The sequence below is a fragment of the Miniopterus natalensis genome, chromosome 9, assembly GCF_054644295.1.
Source record: "Miniopterus natalensis isolate mMinNat1 chromosome 9, mMinNat1.hap1, whole genome shotgun sequence".
NCBI classification, from domain to species: domain Eukaryota; kingdom Metazoa; phylum Chordata; class Mammalia; order Chiroptera; family Miniopteridae; genus Miniopterus; species Miniopterus natalensis.
Window position 1 is genome coordinate 10,296,514 of NC_142089.1, and position 21,005 is coordinate 10,317,518.

General features: G+C 35.7%; 1 protein-coding gene and 1 pseudogene across 4 annotated transcripts in view; both read left to right on the forward strand.

The window, feature by feature from the left end:
* Positions 1–21,005, forward strand: part of EIF4G3 (eukaryotic translation initiation factor 4 gamma 3) — a 234,625-nt gene that overhangs the window by 57,068 nt on the left and 156,552 nt on the right. The gene's annotated exons all lie outside the window — the stretch shown is intronic.
* On the forward strand, positions 9,664–14,017 carry LOC107538375 (large ribosomal subunit protein eL33 pseudogene; annotated as a pseudogene).

Genomic DNA, 21,005 nt, shown 5'->3' on the forward strand with positions numbered 1-21,005 from the left:
CTATGAGTTTTAATTTTCTTTTTGGATACCTTTTTAATTTAAAAAAATTGCTTTTTTTAACTTAAATTTTTCTGTTTTACTTTTTCCCCTTCTCTGATTACATGTAAAAATGCAGAAAGTTTGGAAAAGAACTTTGGTTTTAATGGGAGGAGATTTAATTTTTTTATGTTAAATGATTGATTCAGATTCATAAATGAAGGAATTTAAGTTAGAGGATGAAGGTAATACAATTTGAAGCCAATTTCAGCTGTCTTACAGTGAGCCTGAGAGAATTTAGGGAGAATTCGGAAGTCAGACACATCTTTTAAGTATTTTAGTTCATCATACTGTTTATTCCTAGGAATATGACAGGGAGCTTTATAAAAACTGACAGTGTAGTGAGGGTGATGAGTACATAAATAATTTTAATCTTAAGGTTATACGATAAAGCAATGATTCTTATCCTTTTGGGTTATGAATTACTTTTAGAATTTGAAAACAGTCATAATGCTTTCTCCTCAAAAAAGAGCATATACCCAGTATTTATATATAATTTTAGAATTTCACAGATGTCCAACAGGCTATTTATAGGCCCCAGGTTAAGAACCTTTGATTAGAGATCTGAAAGTGCTATTATATGGTAAAGGAAGAAGTCCTTTATTGTGGAAATGACACTAAGCTGGAAGGTATAGAACTCCAGGCAAAGAAGGGAAGAAAAGGCTTTCTAGGAAGTGATGATTTAGAGTCATGGTTAATGGAATGGCTAGTAGTCAGCCTAGTATAGCATGTAAGTCAGGTTTTGTAGCAGGAGTAGAGACAAGATAGGTGGGTTTTGGAGATTTTAACATGGTCCTAAAGAATTAGAACTTTATCTTGCAGGTAAGGGTAAGATGATTATTTTTCTTGGTTTGCTCAATACAAGTTCAGTTTACAGCTATTGTAGATCAATTAAACACCTATTAATAACTTTTTGAATCTCCTTAAACTCTTAAAACGGACCCCTTTTGGATGATAAGTGGTCCGGTTATGCTAGTAATTGTCAGTTTATGTTGAAAAATAACCCTTTATTTCTTTTATGGCACAAACTTTTTCTGGGCCAGAGTTTGCTTTGGTACTGAGCTTTTTTTGTTAGGCCTAACTCTTTTTTTTTTTTTTTTTTTTTTTAATATATCTTTATTGATTTCAGAGAGAGGAAAGGAGAGGGGGAGAGAGAGATAGAAACATCAATGATGAGAGAGTCATTGATTAAGCCCACAACCCGGGCATGTGCCCTTACCAGGAATCGAACCCCGATCGCCTAGATCCTAGGTCGACGCTCAACCGCTGAGCCATGCCCGCCTGGGCAGGCCTAACTCTTAAAGTATAACTTTTTCTGATTATGAAAGTACACCTTCACCATTGAATTTTTATTTTCAAAGTTAAGATAGGTAAAAGAAGAAAATGAAAATTTCTAGTAATCTTGATTGATTTCTAGAGGCAACTACTGTAATCATTTTTTGGTATGGTTTCTTTTTTTCTTTCTAAAATTTTTTATTTATTGATTTTAGAGATGGAGAGAGAGAAAGAGAAACATCAATTTGTTGGTCCACTTATTTATGCATTCATTGGTTGATTCTTGTATGTGCCCTGATTAGGGATCGAACCCACAACCTTGGTGTATCAGGATGACGCTCTAACCAACTGAGCCACCTGGCCAGGGCTTATCCTCCCCCCCCACTTTATATTATAATATTAACTTTTCCTATGGTATTCTAAACATCTCTTAAGTAGTAATTGGTTGTACATTGTTATAAGAATTTAATATTCACTCAACATTTGACATGTATTTCTTAAGTTTTTAATATGTGTCAGGCATTATTCTAGGTGTTGGGAATATAATCGTGAGCAAACGAAAGGCTCAGTCCTCATGGAGCTTACCTTTTTGTGAGCTGGAAATGACAGGAAACAAATATATTTGCAGTATATTAATGGGTAGTAATAAGTGCCTTGATGAAAATGAGGCAGAATAAAGGGGTGGAAAATGACTGGACATCCTACTTGAGGTAGGGCTCTAAAGGAAGTTCTAGCCTGAAAATGTGGCATGTAAGTAGAAACCTAAGAAATGAGGGAATGAACCTTGCACATTTTTAGGGAAAGAGCATTTCTGGGAGAAGGAACAGCAGTGCAAAGGCCAGAGATAAGGCCAGAGGTAGCAGCATGCTTAATGTGGTCTTAGAACTGTAAGGAAACCAGTTTGGCTAGAATATAGAAAGGTTGGAGATAGAGTTCAAAGAAGTATCTGAAGCATTATAGACCATGGTAAAGATTTTGGGTTTTAATGTAGACGTGATAGAAAGCCATTGGAAACTTCAGAGTAGTAGATCTGAGTTTTCTTTTAAAAGGAAGTAGCTATTATAAAGAGCAGATTGTGTTAGGGCGCTTGGTTGTGGTGGTAAAGTGGAAGCAAGGAGACCAGGTTAGAGATTATTGTAATACAGGCAGAGATGGTCGCTTGTTCTACGGTGGTAGCAGTAAAAAAGATGAGGAGTGGATTTGGTCTGTATTTTGAAGTCAGAATGTGGTATCTTGGGTGTGGGAGGTGAGAAAACAGAGTAAAGGGTGATGTCATGGACCTTGGGTTGAGCAATGGAGAGAATGTGGTACTATTTACAGAGGTGAATACCGGGTACGGAATGGGGTTTTGTTGAAAAAAATTAGTATGTAAGCATTATTTTGGTGAGAAGTTAAACAGTAGGTTGTTTCCAGTTTTTCCTATTAGAAATAACTTATTTGAATTTAAAGCCTTTGCTGTATTTTGGATTTTTGTAGAATAATTTTCTAGAATTGCAATTACTGAGTTAAAGTATAGGCAGACATGTTATTAAGCTTTCTCATAAATGAGGACATGTGGCTTTGTAAACTTAGTACTTTGAAGGAGATCATCAAATGTGAATGATAGCATAGTGCCTGCTACATAGTTTAAATGAAATTTTTTGAATCTAAGTTTTTGAATTTATTTTTGAGTTAGATCAACTTTGACTTTTACTAGTTAAAACTACCACCATATATGTAGTCCTCAGTCAATTAAAAAAGTGGTGTTTCAATTATATATAGTGCCTGTTCTGGAGAGACAAGGGACTTTAGGCAGTAAAAAGTTACCTTGAAATATGGTAGTCCTGCCCTGACCAGGTAGCTCAGTTGGTTAGAGCGTAATCGTGCTAGGCCAGGATTGCAGGTCCTGTCCCGGTCAGGACACATACAAGAATCAACCAATGAACGCATGAATACTCTCTCCCCCCTCCCTCCCTCTCCTCACCCGCCCTTCCTCTCTCTTTAAAATCAATCAATAAATAAAAATTAAAAATACACAAAAATGAAATATGACAGTCTTCACTTTTTGATTATTTGTTTCTGTTCTTAGTAATTTAAGTCTCTGCTGCACCTTTACCATGTGATACACATTAACCGAATGTAGATTAGTTGACCAGGGGCTTTGACATTCTTAGTTCCCCTTTTTCTCAGCCCCAAGATTATATATTGATCATTATTCCTCCAGTGTCTAGGCCCATTAGTATCATTTCTGTGTCATAAAATAAAGGCTAACCCTCGATTCACCTCCTCCTGCCTCAGCATATGGTGCCCATATGTCACTTTAATTGTGTTAGTTAAATTCTTTGAAAGTCAAAAACACTCCTGGCTAGTCTTAAAAAAATTATGCAATCAAAATTTTACTTATGCCTCATGTGCAGGCTTGATGCCCTATGTCAGCCATTTTAGATAGGTTCTCTGCTGGTAATCAAAGAAGTATCAGAAGTAGGACTCAACTTTTATAATGCCTTCGTGGTACAGGTTTTATCCTGGTTTTTATTTCTTTCTTTCTTTTAGCCTGGTTTATGTAAGTTTCTCCTTGGATCACTTGTCAGGGATGAGTGGGGTACTTTTGTCATTATTCCTTATTAGCCATAACTGCATTAGAGTGATTGATCATATGAACAAAAAATGAGTAAAGCCAGTATTTTTGAAAACTTCAGTAAGAGCACTGCGTATGTATTATGGTAGAGAGGACACGGTGAAACTAAAGAGGTGCGAGCAAGTTTGAATATTCATTGGCATGCTTCTGAAAAACAGTCTGAAATTTTACCTTGTTGTATATTTTTGGCTTATATGTTTTATTTAGAGAAATTAGATTTTATGACTATTAAGGCCAGTATTTTTAATGTAATTGCAGAGATAAACTTAATAAAAATATTTCTGGAACAATGACTTTACTATAAGAAGCAGCGACCTATATTTTGGGGAATTGGAAGAATTGTTCTGTTACCTGCTTATGAAAAATTTCTATAAATAAATTATTTAATTTGAATAAATTATTCCTTCATGATGTAGCATTTCATGATCCTTTTTAGCCAGCTTATACTTTATAAAGACTTGATTCTGTCATCCTATAGTTTTAGGTCATCTAATTAGAAAATCATGCTTTTATGTCTTTTTCCAAGTCACTGATGAATATTGAGCAAGTCAGCATGTCAGTGGAGACCCCTGCACAGAGACAGGATTTAGCATGAGTTGATCAACACTCCTTAGGTAGTGGTTTCCAGCCTCATGTAAATCTACTTAATTGTTTTATAATCCAGCATAGAATAACAATCCATTCCTCCCAAATGGTAAATATGCCGGTTGAACTGATGATTTGTTTGTTTATATGTTGTTTTTAAAGACACCGTTATTGAGTTATATTTGATATATAATACGTATTGTACCTATGACTTAAATATATCTCAAGTTCTATTTAAAGTGTATAGTTTGGTAAGTTTTAACACATGTATATATCCATGAAAACCTTCACCACAATCAAGAAAATTAACGTATACATCACTCCAAAAAAGTTTCCTCACATCTCTTTGTAATCGTTCTTTTCCATCTTTCCCCACCATTTCTGTTATTATGGATGCATTTGCATTTTCTAGACTTTTTTTTTTTTTTTTAAATATATCTTTATTGATTTCAGAGAGAGGAAAGGAGAGGGAGAGAGAGATAGAAACATCAATGATGAGAGAGTCATTGATCCAGCTGCAGCCCACAACCCGGACATGTGCCCTGATCGGGAATCGAACCCCAATCTCCTGGATCCTAGGCCGACGCTCAGCCGCTGAGCCATGCCTGGCCAGGCTAGACTTTTATATAAAAGTCATAATAGGAAACAATCATACAGTAGCTACTTTTTTTTTTTCTTTTTTCACTCAGGTGAATTAATTTGAGATTTATCTATGTTCTTGTGTTTATCAGTAGTTTGTTCCTGGAAGAAAAAGTAAATTTTAAACTTAAAATTTAGGGTTGTCATAATCACATATTCCGTATCTTTTTCTTTCATTTTTTTGTTAATCCTCACCTGAGGTTTTTTTTTCCATTGATTTTTAGAGAGAATGGGAGGGAGGGAGGGAGGGAGGAAGGGAGGGAGGGAGGTCAATGTAAGAGAGACACGTTGATTGGTTGCCTCTCGCACACGCCCCAGCAGGGCCCCCCTGGGGTGTGGGGATGGAACCTGCAACCCAGATACGTGCCCTTGACCAGGAATCAAATCCACAATCCTTTGGTGCTCCAGCTGATACTCTAAGCACTGAGCCACACCAGCCAGGGCTCTATATATTATTTTTACACCCTAACAGTAGAGTTTGGTTGTCATGAAATGTAGTATAAATTATGATTATACTATAATTTGATAGTTTTATTTTTTAATATAACATTGTATTATAAATAATTTCTTATTACATGGCATTTATAACCATTATATTTACAGTTTAAGGAGCATGTTAATGAGGTGAACCATAATTTACATAGTAAATTTACAAACTAGTGTTTGGCTTAAAGAGTCCTTCTTATTTTCTATTTTAAATAACTGCCATATACATATATATGGCACTGTTCTAAGCACTTCACTTGTATTAACTCATTTAATCCTTATAACAAAGGTATGGAGTGTAAGTATAATTATATTCCCTTTATTAGTTGGGGAGTAGACACAAAGGTGAAGTGTCTTGCCCATGGTCAGCCAGCTAGTAAGTGTAGATAGAGACTGGATTAGAACTCAGGTGGATCTTTAACATTTATTGCGTGATTTACTATGTCTCAGGCACTGTACTTAAGTGTTGTACATGCATTCTATTGTTTAATCGTTACCTTTATTTACAAATAAGGAAATGGGGCTTAGAGAAGTTATGTAATTTGAATACAGGTTTACCTGACTTTACAGCTCATGTGAAGTACTACGTTGTACTTATTTTGTGGGAAGCTGCTTTCTTTTTTTTGAACTCAAAAAGTCAAAAGCAGTATGCAACATTTTGGGAATTTTGATCATCTGATGAAAGCTATGGACCTACTTGGCAGAAGAGTGAACATACAAACATAGTTTTTTTTACTGCCATTAGCTAAAGGACCCTCACTGATTTCTTGTTCTAGTCTAGACCAACTTTCCCCTTGTGATTATGCTGTGTTGCACTCTGATCCTGATTCTCAGTGTGAATAGCCCAATTGTTACTTTATATTGTGTGTTAAATGGACAGATAACTTATTAAGATTTTATCTACCCTCCATTTTGAAGTACTTTTTTTTTAAGCATTTAATTGTGTGTGTGCATGGATGTGTGTATATGTTTTTAGCATATAATCCTTTTAAAAAAAATTCTGGGCCTGTTTTTCTGCATATCTTGGTATCTGCTGAGTAATGACATTTATGAAAGTTACGATTCCTTGTTGTTAATATTTAATGTGGATTTGCTCATTAAATGTTAAATTACATACCTAATTAAAACATTATTTAATATGTATTTACTTGATTTTATGCCTTTGAAAGAGGATTAACCTTAAAGATATAAAGGGTGTTCTGTTAAATGTCAGCTATAAGTAGCTTTGAATTTCTCAGATAAGAAAATAGTAGAAACAATAATCAAGTCCTTTAATGTTAGAGAACTCTGAAAGTGTTCTTTAAACTCAAGGATCCCTTTAGGGCCATTTTACAAAGTATTATATGTGCGTTGTTCAAAACAAAACAACTGATAAGGGACCACTTTAAAATAAAATGAGTTGTAGGAAATTGCACTGTCATAAGTAATTGTGTGGTAAATGGAGTTGTAAATTTTTAAGAAAATGACAGAACATTATTATTTCAAGATGTGGATTTATTGTTGTGAAGTTGGTGACATGAATAGAAAGGTCATTTTTTACTGTAAGCTTTGATAGACATGGAAACATTTAACTTCTACTTCCTACGATTTTTCTTTTATCTTTTCAGAGCACATTCTGGCTCTCCAGGGAATCCTGTGGGCAAGGGACTGTAAAGGATTAGCACCTTTGTCCATTGTGTCATTCTGTAGTTGCTTAATTGCCATATAAAATGCCGAATATTCAGTAGAAAGGTGTTTAATTTCTTTAGCTTTTACAGATTCCAAAGAACCTTGATTATGTTAATTTTTAGATTTGTAAAATCAGCAATGTCTTTATTTTTTTATTCAATAAGCATTTATTTAGTAACTTTGTAAAAAATTTCAGAAAAATTAGTTAGGAGCATGTGTCAAATATTTATCTCAAACTTTTTAAAAGGCCAATTCAGAGAGTTTTTCTTGCTGAAGACATTTATAGGAAAGGAAATAGGTATAATAGTGAAATATATGACTAAAGATTATTTTATTGATTATCAGCTGGGTTTGGTGGGGAGCTTTTTGGAACAGGTCTTAACCTCATTAAAGTCTTTCTGAATGAAAATTGGTCAAACATTTTGTTAGGAATTATTTTTCAGGAGAAGCTAATAAATTACATCACAAAAATATTTGACCCAGACCAGGTTTGGAGGCAGATGTCTTCCTTTATGCTAATTATGTGTTGGTCTAGGTTCTGTAGGAGAAAAAAAGTAGTAGGAGAGAAGGTTCACTTTGTGTGCTTAACACTTTGACTGGAAATACACAATGTAAACAAAAATTGGTGAGTAGTTAAAATAATTAGAGGGAAGAAAGTGTTTAACATTTCCGTGGAAGTGAAGAAAGCTAAAACCAAACAGTAACACTGAACAAAAGCAAACCCCTTAAACTGGCAAAGCCAAGCCTATCAGCCCACTAAAGGCCATGTGCTTTTTCTCTTAAGGATTTTTTTCAAACTGTAGCTAGTTCATTCATTACACATTTTTTTGAGCATCTGCTGGCAAGGCATTGTGTACAGCAGAGGGGATACAGTGCTCCCCCCCTTCCCTGAGGAAGCTTGCAGCCTAGTGGGAAAGCTGAAACTGGTGGGTAGTGTGGCGGGATGGTAAGTGCTCCTAGGGGTAGGCAGAGAATGTCTTGCAGCTCTTGCAGGTGTGAGCAGCGGTGTGGAACTAGTAAGTGTTGAGAAATGTATCTCATGAGAGGTAAGATTTGGGTTGTGTTTTTAAGGATAAGAAACTATTCAGGTGAAAAAAGGCATATATGTTTGTGTGGTTGAAGGAATACTGGAGAACTAAAAAAAAAAAGTATAAGGTAATTGGTTATTGAGTTCTGAAGCCCACCTAAGATGATTAGAGTGAATTACAAGGGGGTAAAGTAGTAGCTGGCAGTCATAGCTGACTGCATGACTACAGGTGGAAGTGAGAAAGGTGTACAGATCGTTTAAGGGCGTATTGACACTTCGTAAATCTTAAGTATACTTTTATATAAACTTGATGCTCCTAATGCTGAATTTGTATGATCAAGAGAAAACTTAGGGCCCTGGCCAGCGTGGCTCAGTTTAGACCATCGGCCTGTGCACCAGAGGGTAGAGAGTGCAATTCCCCCGGTCAAGGGCACATGCCTGGGCTACAGGCCCGATCCTCCGCCCCTTTTGGGGCGCCTGTGGGAGGCAGCCAATCTATGTGTGTCTGTCACATCAATGTTTTTTTCTCTCATCACTCTTTCTCTCCTCCCTCCCCCATCCCTTCCACTCTCTCTGAAAATCAGTGGAAAAAATATCCTCACTCCTTGGGTGAGGATTAAAAAATAAACAATTTAGGGCTCTGGCCAGTGTGGCTTAGTTGGTTGGACATTGTCGTCCCATGCACCGAAAGGAAAAATTTAGGTTACATTTGACGTGCAGTGCTAAAGATTTCCATCCACAATAGTTGCAGGAGAAAAGTAAGTTTTGTTTAATATTTAAAGAGATTTATTTCTAGCTGTCTGGAAAATGTGGCAGTAAGAATGAATGATGTACTCCCCAGAGATTCCAGGGAACTGAGGTTGTAGCATAACCTAGTCATAAGGTGGTCACTAAGAGTGATGGGAATGGGAGGTTAAGAGGAAAACTGAATAGGTTAGTTGAGTCAAGAAAGTGATTTTTACTTTTATTGGAAAGAAAACATCTTAGGGATGCAGATATTTATAAATGACAATGTTTCTTTGTACCATCATACTTATCAATAATACAGCATAGCCATATTTATATCCAGTAGTCTGCCTTCTAATTTATGTTGTAACTTGAACTAAAACAAAGCATGCACAGCAGGTGCTGTGAATGTTAAGCAAAAACTGTCACTGTTGTATTTAAGTCAGTGGTTCTTAAACTTTAGTTACATCAGCATCACCTGGTGGGGCTCACTCCTAAAGTTACTGAGTTAGTAGGTCTAGGGCGAGGCCTGTGAATGTGCATTTTCAACAAGTTCCTAGGTGATGCTGATGCCACTGGTCCAGGGACCAGACTTTGAAAACCACTGCTTTAGGATTAGCGCAGTTCCTCCCTGTCCCACTCCCCTCCCCCATTTGTACAATAAAAATTAAATTAGTAATCATTAGATCCCAGAATTGTTTGGCTTATCTCTAATACTAGGAGTAGTATTATGCCCAATACTAGAGCCTTAAGCTAAAATTTTAGATATTTGTAAACAGTTAAATATTACAATAACTACCACTTTTGTTTTCTTTTTATATACCAGGCATTGTGATACATTTTATTTCATTTAGTGTGTTCAATGAATCTGATTGATTGTTTTTATTTTTTCCTTTCACAGAGGAAGAAACTGAATTTAAGTAATTTGCTTATATACTTTCTGTAGTAGAGCCAGAATTTTAAATGCAGGCCTCTGACTGAAAAACCTATGCTCTTTTATTAATGTCATTGGGCCTACTTATAAGATAACTTGAATCAGGACACTCTCTTGTCCTTGTTTCAAGTTTTTTGCCTGGAGAATGATGATCGTTGACTCATCCTTAGTATGGGAGCATGTATCACATGTCTCGTGTGATTTCGAGCTGTGTTAGAGCAACTTAATATTGTGACTTTGATAAAATAATTTAATTTATGCTTATTTGTAGTTGAATGCCAAATTCACAGTTCTAATACCTTGGAATTTGAAACAATTCACTTACATTGATTAGTTAGATAAATGGTTCATTCATTAGCAACTGAATGAAGATCAGCAGATAAAAAGCAAACCATAAGTTTACAGAAATTAAGTTATAAAATGAGAAATGACTAATACCGTTGTAGTTTTTCAGTTTATACCAATAATCTCCAAACCCACATACAGTTTTGTCTGGTAGAAAGCTAAGAGCTTTGACTGTGGGCCTTTAGAACATATAAAAAGAATGTGAATGTCTCAGAAGCCATCACCCTTAGGTCAGTTGTCAATTGTTCATCTGAGAACAGGGACAGCAGATGGCCTACAAAATATGTATTCCTTGAAAATTAAGGAGTTAATTTCTTATGCTCATGTATATGTGTAAAGGTAGTTTCACTAAAATGATTGGACTTAGTAGGATAGGTATTCTTTACTACTCTGTTCCTTTCCCAAGAAAGTCATTCCTAATTGACTAAGATTTTACTACTAAATTGAGAAAGGACCTTGGGATCTTAAGGCAGTTTTCTGGGCTACTATTAGCAATGAAAGAAATAAAAATCTTTACCATCTTGGTCTGCTCCCTTTAATATATTGTAAGACAGCCCTCGCCACCTGAGTTGTTTATGGTGTTTATGAGTTGATATGCTAAATTCTAAACTACCAAATAGCCATGTTATAAGTAGTGAGATTTGGTGGAATTAATAATATAATAAAATATTTATATGTAAATGTCTGAGTGGCCATTTGTTTGCAAGTCTGATCATAAGTATTCTTTACGTCCTGACCTGTCTATAAGGGCTGCAAGGAAGCAAACATGAGAATCACAGGGATGTTTGCTCCAAGTGGCCTCAGGGACAGAGAAGATAATGTGAACCTTGTTTTTTCCGCTACATCACTGGCTTAAATAGGATTTTATAGGCCAGAGTAGAAACCTAACTACCAAGTTCCAAATAGCAGATTTTGTTTACTGTAAAATAAATGTGCCTGCTAGAAAAAAATGAAGCTTAGAGAAAAGTATAAAGTAAAAAAATTTAAAAAGACCCATGATATTGCTACCAAAAGGGTCATGCCACCATTTTGATGTTTCTTGCAATTGTTTTGTTGTGCACTTAAGAAAAGTGAAGTATAATTGACATATAACAAAAAACTTTATTTAAATAATGGGTACAGAGGTCAGAAGGTGAAACATGTTCTACAAACAAGAAATGGTGAGGGGAAAGAGAGTTAAGTGGAAAGAAATGACACTAGTACAACTGTAGCCTGATAATAACCAGATTGTGAAAATATACAAATTCCCTAAGATATTTTAATTTTCTGCTCTCAGCAAAAGGAAGCCACTGAAATTTTCAAATGGGAATGCAATCTTACCTCATTTATATTTTATGAAGAGAGAGGCTAGAATATCCACACACAAAAATTTGTATATGAATGTTGGTAGCAGCATTACTCATAATAGCCAAAAAGTGGAAACAACTCAAATACCAACTGATGAACAGATAAATAAAATATATTATCCATACTATAGATACTATTCAGCAATAAATTATTCTAAGAGAAACAAGTCATCACAAAGGACTAGATATTGTATGATTCCATTTATATGAAACATCTGTAATACTCAGATCTGTGATAGAAAGTAGATTATTGGTTGCCGGGGGCTTGGGAGTTGGGAAGTGATGGGCTAATAAGAAACATGGGGTTTCTCTTTGAAGTAATGAAAATGTCCTACAATTGACTGTGATGATGGCTGTACAACTCTGAATATGAGAACATCCACTGAATTGTACATTTTAAATGAGTGAATTATCTAACGTTTGAATTTTATCTCAAATGAAGACTAGAAAGAGACAGACACAGAAGCTAGCGCCAAGAAAGCAAACTGCATAGTAATGAGAAAGGAGATGATTTTCACATGAGAATTAAGTTCAAAAAACCAACTTGATTAAATAACTTTAATCTAGGGCTTCAGAGATGATTTATGGTTTCTACCTAAAGGCATCAGTAGGAAACCTATGAAGATTCACTTGTGGAGCAGGAAAAGACATGGCAGACTTAGAAGTATTTTATCCTACTCACCTAACCTGAATTTCAGATCACTGGCTTCGCTGGCACAATTGCAAACAATATTTCTATTTTAGTTACCCATTCACTTTTAGCTTCTTCTGTTCCATACGCTGGAAGCTGAGTTACGGAAAATACCATAGGAGAAAACATGACCATATCTAATTTCAGCTCCGTCATTTAACAGCTGTGTAACCCATGATTTTTCCCTTTCCTACACTGTAAAATAAGGAAATCTCAGAGGGATGTAATGAAGATTAGAAATCAAATTGGAGAGTACCTAATATAGTGCTTGATACACAAAAATTGGAAGCTACTAGTATTTCTATCCACAAATTAAACTTTTAATTTCATGAAGACCATTATAAGAATATACAAATTATTTTAAAATTTAATTTGTTATCTAGAACATACAAAAACCATAGACTACATGAATTTGTTTATATAAGTGCAAGATCAATGACGATTTTTAGACTATAAAAATATTGAATTAAGAAATGAGTTTTATATTAATTTAGGTTAGTTATAACATCAAAGGATTTTACCAGCTGAGGGATATGCATGAGGTAACAAAGCTCTTTAATTCACTTCTATCTGCTTTGTTAAAAGTCCACAAAAACAAATTAGCAAAAACTACAGCAGAACTAAGAGCAGATCATGAAACCTTCCTTCAAGAACAAATTAATTAAAAATAAAAATTTAACACTGAATCATTGGCTATTGAAAAAAGGACTAATTCACAGACTCTGTAATAGAATAAATTCCTATATATTTTGAAAAAGATTCTTCCTTTTTCCGCCACCTTGGGCCCTGTGGAGGCTGCCGGGAGCAGGACTTCTATGCGGACAAGCGTGTCTGGTAGGCGGTGGCCCAAGGCCATTTTTACCGACTACAAGCGAGGTCTCCAGAACCAGAGGGAGCACACAGCTCTTCTTAAAATTGAAGGTGTTTACGCTCGAGATGAAACTGAATTCTATCTAGGCAAGAGATGTGCTTATGTATACAAAGCAAAGAACAACACAGTGACTCCTGGTGGCAAACCAAACAAAACCAGTCATCTGGGGAAAGGTAACTCGTGCTCATGGAAGCAGTGGCATGGTTCGTGCTAAATTCCGAAGCAACCTTCCCACGAAGGCCACTGGACACAGAGTCCGTGTAATGCTGTACCCCTCAAGGATTTAAACTTATTGAAAAGTAAATAAATAAAATGGATTTGTAAAAAAAAAAAGGTTCTTTAAGGAAATGATCACTGGTTCCCAAAGGTATGCCCATACTCTTTGGAGCAATATTTTCAGTACAAACATACTTCATTTTATTGCACTCCACTTTATCGCACTTGCTGTTATCAGGCTACAGTTGTACTAGTGTCATTTCTTTCCACTTAACTCTCTTTCCCCTCACCATTTCTTGTTTGTAGAACATGTTTCACCTTCTTACCTCTGTACCCATTAGTTTTGTTTTCAAAATGCTGTCTCTAATTCTTGGTCTGATATTGAAGCCTTTTACTTCTCAAGGTGCAGCTCCCATGCCACCAAACCTTTCCAGAGTTTCAGACCTAGTTATCTCTGGTTTTCAGCAATACTTTAAATATACTTCCTGGAGCATTTTTCACATGATTTTCTTTCTTTCTTTCTTTTAAATATATCTTTATTGACTTCAGAGAGAGGAAAGGAGAGGGAGAGAGAGGATAGAAACATCAGTGATGAGAGAGTCACCTATCAGCTGCCTTCTGCACCAAGCCCGCAACCCGGGCATGTGCCCCAACCGGGAATTGAACCCCAATCTCCTGGATCCTAGGTCGACGCTCAACCACTGAGCCACACCCGGCCCGGCCACATGATTTTATTTATTTATTTACGTGTGACTTCCTTTCTATTGGAGCTCTTTAAGGACAAGGGCTGTTTTATCTTTATAGCTTAATCCAGTGTTGAGGCTTGCTCAGTGTTGAGTATAGAACAGAGCAGGTGAAGTTAGAATCATATCAAATTGGCTTGTATTATGATCACTCTGTGGTGTCTCTTTTGTGCTAACATCAGTAGACCCATTATTTAAAGAAAGTTTTTTGTTATATGTCAATTATACTTCCATAAAAAAAATTAACCAACCTAAAAAAAATCTGCTGTTGTGTTTTTTTCTTCTCTGTGGTGCTAGGTTCATATTATTCCTAGGACTGCTGAAATTGGATTGATTGTCCTTCAGTCACCTTTGCCTTTGAAATTCTGAGATTCTGACTTTGGTTTCATTTTAGTTTAGGACATTACTGATTTATTTTATCACAATCTTGTATTTTTGTTTGTTTGGAATTATAAGAAGAGAAATAAACCATATTGATTCCATAGAGAGAGTGAGCACAGTCTTGAGTGTTTAACAATTAACATTGACCAGATTGATCCAGAAATAAATTTTAGCTTTGGGTTTTGCCCCCTGGTTTATAAATTTCAGACTTTTTTCTCTTTTCATTTGCTAGTTTTTATAATTAGCTTAGAGACTACCCACAACTTTGATAATAACTTACCTCTAAATTTATTCTCTATAGCCTTGACTCCTTTTTTGAGCTTAGATTCATAGTATATGGTATACTCTTGGTTACCTTTTTGCCTATACATATTTGGAGGGCAGGCAGTTTTTCTTATTTCATGTTGCTAGCATTGTTACTGATTCATGATCAGTTAATCATTGAAAAAACAACTAATCTTTCTCTTGTTTCCATTGCCAGTTACTAAATATGAAAAGAAATAATCCTCAGGTGATAATGGAGTCCATGATAGAACTGTCCATGATAACATTTTTTTTTTTCAAGTATTTAAGTATTACTCAAATCATAGGAAATTGCCTTTTTAAAAATGTCAGAAACACTTGAACATCTGGAATTTCATGTGGTTCAACCTAATAAATGTAGCTAAGAGTAGAGCAAAGAGGAAATTTATTGACTTTCTCTTTTTCTTGGTGGTAGGTGGGGATTGGCAGTGATAATTCCAGAGAAAACTTGAGAGATGTCATGATACTGAGTAAAAATGTTTAGTATCTACTGTAGTACTACTATTTTGTTGACAGGGCAGCTTTTGTTTCCTACTCTCTGTATAAATATCTGTAGATATTGGCCAAGAAATGACTTGAAGGAAGAACTAGGATGATATGAAAAACTAACCAGGGGGAATCTTTACTTCCCATTTAAGCCGCTAGAAGATCGTAGAGTATTGAAATTAGCCAAGTACAGAAAGCTTTGGGATCTTTCCAGACTACCCCAAGTTGAACTTGGTCATTTCCATGTGGGAGTTGCAGCTGTTGGAATGTTTGTAGATGACCTCACTAAATAAACTTTATCTTGGATAAAAAAGTAAGGGATGGATGGCTCTCAGACACAAACCATGTGCCTTTTTTACCTTATGTTAGTAATTTGTTGCTGAAAACATTAATATTACTTGATAGGAATTCTGGAGTTTTCCTTTGTAATGCTTTTAGTAAAGATTTAATTACTATGTGTTTTTAAGTACTATGTTTTTATTTCATGTATTTCTACATATTTGTAATAAATAAATAAATAAATAAAACATTATGCTTTATATATTTAGCACCATATCTTTCAAATTGGTCAATGCCAGTTTGTCCAGAATCCTGTCATGAAAGAATGATTATGTTCGGGAAACTTTAATGTTGTTTATGTTTTATTATTATTATTTGAAAAGTATAGTTTATGTATGATAGCTCTTAGTTAGCCGGGATATTTTATTGAATCAGGTAATTTAGTGCTAAATAAATAAATTTTATACCTACTGAGTAATCTTAGTTTGCATGATTTTTGTGGTTTACCTTTATATGTTCAAAAGGTTCTTCTATTTATATTGGTCAGCAACCACCAAAAATTTTATAGGAGATTATTTTTATGTAGAAATTTTGAGTGAAAATGCACTACTTAGCTGAAGTTTTCACTAAGGCAAAGTTTTAGAGTTTTTTCTCTCTTGCAGCAATATTTTCATATTTTTCTACTCTTTAGAACAATAATATACCTAATATCAATGTAACTAATATTTTACCCCAGGTATTTAGTAGTTTACTTGTTTTTGTTTCTAATCTTTTTTAGGGAGTGAAAGAAGATTGTAATATACATGCATGAAAATACATAAAACATAAAAGTAGAGTTTAGCAAATTATTTAAAAGCAAAAACTATCTTTTTCTAGGTTAAAAACAAAACATTATGTGGCCTTTCCTGTTCACAACTCCCCCTCTTCCCAAAGTAATAGATCTGTCTGCCTTTTAAAAAAAGTTCAATGCTTTTATTTACAATGCTGCCATCCATTTTTGCATTTCTTTTTTAAAAAGTTTATCATTATCATTATTTTTTTTATAGTTTAATGTATTTTAATAGCAAACTTACAGGAACAGCACAGAAGACAGACAACATTAAAAACATGTACTTGCATGTAGGACAACTCAGAAAAGTATAGTGAATGCATGGAATCTGACATTGTCCAGAAAAATTTAGCAGGTTTATTTATATTGTTATGAAGTTGAACTGCTGAAACTTGTTCACTGAAACATTTTTTTTTCTTTTTAAAATATATCTTTATTGATTTTAGAGAGAGGAAGGGAGAGGGGGAGAGAGAGAGAAACATCAGTGATGAGAGAGTCATTGATCGGCTGCCTTCTCCACGGCTCTGACTGGGGATCGAGCCCGCAACCCGGGCATGTGCCCTGACCAGAATCAAACCCCGATCTCCTGGATCCTAGGTCGATGCTCACCCACTGAGCCACTCCTGGCTGGGCTTCACTGAAACATTTTGACTTGCATTAATGCTTTATGTTCCCACATTTATATTAAAAAAATTCATACACAAATGAAAATGGAAAAACTATCAAAACTTGTTTTATGTCCCCTATTTTCAACTTTCAACCATATTCTTAGGTACCTTTGACCCCATGGGAAAAAAATATTTAATGTTCAGAACTACCAATAACAGGAAGAAAAGAAATTTTTTTTTTTAAAGAATGAAATGTTTCCCATCATAGTGGGCTTTTAAATACATTTTCCACATATGCTGCATGCTAGCTGGATGTCTTTTGGCATAATTGTTACATGTTTGGCATGGATAGCACACAGGTTGGTGTCTTCAAAAGGCTAACCAGATAGGCCTCACTTGCCTCCCGCAAAGCACCAAAAGCTGCACTCTAGAAGCGCAGACCTGTTTTGAAGTCCTGAGCAATTTCTTTCACCAGATACTGGAAGGAGTTTGCAAATCAGTAGTTCAGTGGACTTCTGATAACGTCTAATTTCACGAAGGGCCACAGTACCAGGCCTATAACGATGAGGTTTCTTCACCCCTCCCGCAGAGGGCGCACTGTTGCGAGCGGCTCTGGTAGCCAGTTGCCTCCTTGGCGCTTTACCGCCGTGGATTTGGATTTGCGGGCAGCCTGCTTTGTATGAGCCGTGGCACAGACACCTCTTTACTTACCCTCCTCCTGCGGCTGGAGGAGGCGCAGGCGTTAGAGAGCGATGGCCGCTGCAAACCTTAAATTTATTTTTAAATTACAGTTGACATACAATATATTATTTTTTTCAGGTGTTCAACATAGTGATTGGACACTTATATATCTTACAAAGTAATCACCCTGCTAAGTCTAGTACCCACCTGACACCACACAGTTATTACAGTATTACTGACTGTATTCCCTATGCTGTACTTTTCATCCCCGTGACTATTTTTATATCTGGCAATTTGTACTTCTTAATCCCTTTCACCTTTTCACCCAACTCCCCTCTCATGTGGTGGCCACTGATTTGTTCTCTGTATTTGAGTTTGTTTCTGTTTTGTTTGTTCATTTATTTTGTGTGTATAAGTGAAGTCATGTGGTATTTGTCTTTCTCTGCCCTTCTTTTCACTTAGCATAATACCCTCTAAGTCCGCCCGTGTTGTCATGATTAGCCAGGTGTCATTCTTTCCTGTGGCGAACGTTTTGCTGACTGTCTGCGCCAGCTCTTCCTTATCTCCTTGCCTGGTGAGGGACACTTAGATTGCGTGCGTGTCTTGGCTATTGTAAGTAATGCTTAGTGAACGCAGGGTGCTTGCGTTTTTGAATTCGTGTTTTGGATTCTTCGGATGAGTACCCAGGAGTGGCATTGCTGGGTCATAGGTAGTTCTGGTCTTAATTTTATGAGGAACCGCCATACCGTCTTCTGTAGTGGCTGCACCAGGTTACAGTCCCCCAGCAGCGAGTGCACAAGGGCTCCCTCTCTCCACACTGTTGCCAATACTTGTTGTTTGTTGCTGCATGGATGAGAGCCGTTCCGACCTGTATGTGATACCTCATTGTGGTTTTCATTTGCATTTCCTTGATGAAGTTAAATGATCAGTGATGTTGAGAGTCTTTTCATGTGTCTTTTGGCCATCTGTATGTCCTCCTGGGAACAATGTTCAGGTCCTCTGCCCATTTTAAGTCAGATTGCTTCGATTTTTTTTATTGGTATTTATGTTGTATGAGTTCTTTATATATTTTGGATATTAACCCCTTCTTGGATGTGTCAGTGCATTTATGCATTTCTGAACTAATATAGTGTAGTCAAGTTTTGCCTGTTTTGGATCTCTTTTTGGAATCTCACTGCTTATTCTTCTGCTATCTTACGGTCAGTATCATTTATGAGTGCCGTTCAGATTGTGGTGTGTTTTTCTAGTTTTTCATTTAATTTCTTGTGTAGGAAAATATTATTGATCCATTTTGCTGTTAATGAACAGTGTGTCATTTCCAGTTTGTGGGTGCTAAGAACAATACAACTAGGAACATTTTTATGTTTTTCACAAATCTAAACCTAGATGTGGAAGAGCTGGGTCATACAGTATGCCTATTTTAAGGTTGCTAGCTAATGCCAAATTCTTCCCCAAAGTGGTTGTATCAGTTTACATTTGCACCAGGAAATGAATAAGAATTCTGAAAGCTCCGTATTATTGCCAATGCAAGAATATAATATCTATAAAAAATAAAAAGTTTCTTGGGCATATTTTCTTTTGCACTTAAATATAACGTACATGCATTCACATGTGCGGGTGCGCGCGCGCGCACACACACACACACACACACTGCACTCCAAGAATGGTTGATTAATTTTGCTTAGGATTAATATTATATAAAAGATATTTTATAAAAGATATTCTATATATATATATAGCTTTGGAGATGGTTAAGGAGTTGCCATAATGAGATATTTTATACCTCTGCTCCCTACCTCTATAATTGAGATGGTAGTAATATCTTTGAAATAATGGTCAAACATGTTTTTTTCTTTATATGAAAACTTTTTATCACTGCCTTCGAAGGACATAAATTACAACAGTATGATCTGAAATAAAATAACAGCCATAGAGAAGAAACTTTAGCCAGAGATGAGAAGATTCGGTAATCATTAATTTAGGAATGTTTTGAAAGACGTATTCCAAGTTTCGTGTCACTTTGCTTTTTATTGCCAACAGCTTCATTAGCCCTGTGCCGTTTCCGCGGGATAGGATTGTGTTAGGTGCTTACAGTCTGTAGAATGTCTGATTAAAGATGGTGTACCTTTTCCCTGGCAGAGGTGTTCAACTATGTATTACACTAAAGAAAGCGTGTACTCTGCAGTGTAGTGTGACCCTTGCAATAGGGATCTCTTTGAATTAGAGCTCAATGAAGGTCAGAGATTTATTGTATGTAGCAGCTTATTTCTAGGAAGAATATATATTTTTTTAGAATAGCATGCTTATACTTCTCTTATTTTGATACAGATTTCTTTGGCTTGCTTTTATTAGTAGGAACCCCCAAATTTAGTTGGGAATGCCCTACCAGAATATATAATACCAAAGGATTTCTGCAGTTTGGCATAGTTGTTAGGAACAGCATTGGATGTACACCTCTGGGCTATTTACCTATGAATGTTGTTTTCATTGGCACTTGCTTTAAGGAATAATTTTTAAAAATTTTAAATTGACTTGAGAGAAAGAGAGAGACCAGACTGACAGACAGACATCAGTTTGTCGTTCCACTTATTTATGCATTCTTTATTTCTTGTATGTGCCCTGGTGGGGGATCAAACCCTCAACGTTGGAATATTGGGACCGTGCTCTAACCAACTGAGCGACCTGGCCAGGACAAAGAAAATTTTAATGTAGCAATAGCGTAGTACTTTTGGCTTTGGCAAAAGGCCTTTGCTCTTTCTCTGAAACACTTGTTTTTATGGGGTGATACTACTCTTGAAAAGTGCACTCAAGCAGTTTTCAGATAAAAAGGAACCAGATGAACAGTAATCTCTATCTGAAATCAGTGAAGTAGTTCTTTTGGGTTTTTTCATTATATAGAATCACTTTATAGTTCTGAAGAGTATATGTTTTTTTCTTTTTTTATTCCTGATTATTTTACATGTATATTTATGTTGGTAGCAGTCCACATCTATATATACTTTTGTCTTTAGTCCAATTATGTTACTTTATTTTCCTATTATTTGTTATTTCTGCCCTTTTTTGCTATCGTAGTGCTGCTGGATATATAAGTTCCTAATTTTTGAGGTAAGATTTTTTTTTTTTTTTTAAGGGTATGTATCCCAAAATGGAATCATTTTTGAGGTAAGGTTTTAATACGGCAGTTGTGATGTATGCTCTATAGTTCTGGGGATTAGTAAACTCATTTACAGTAT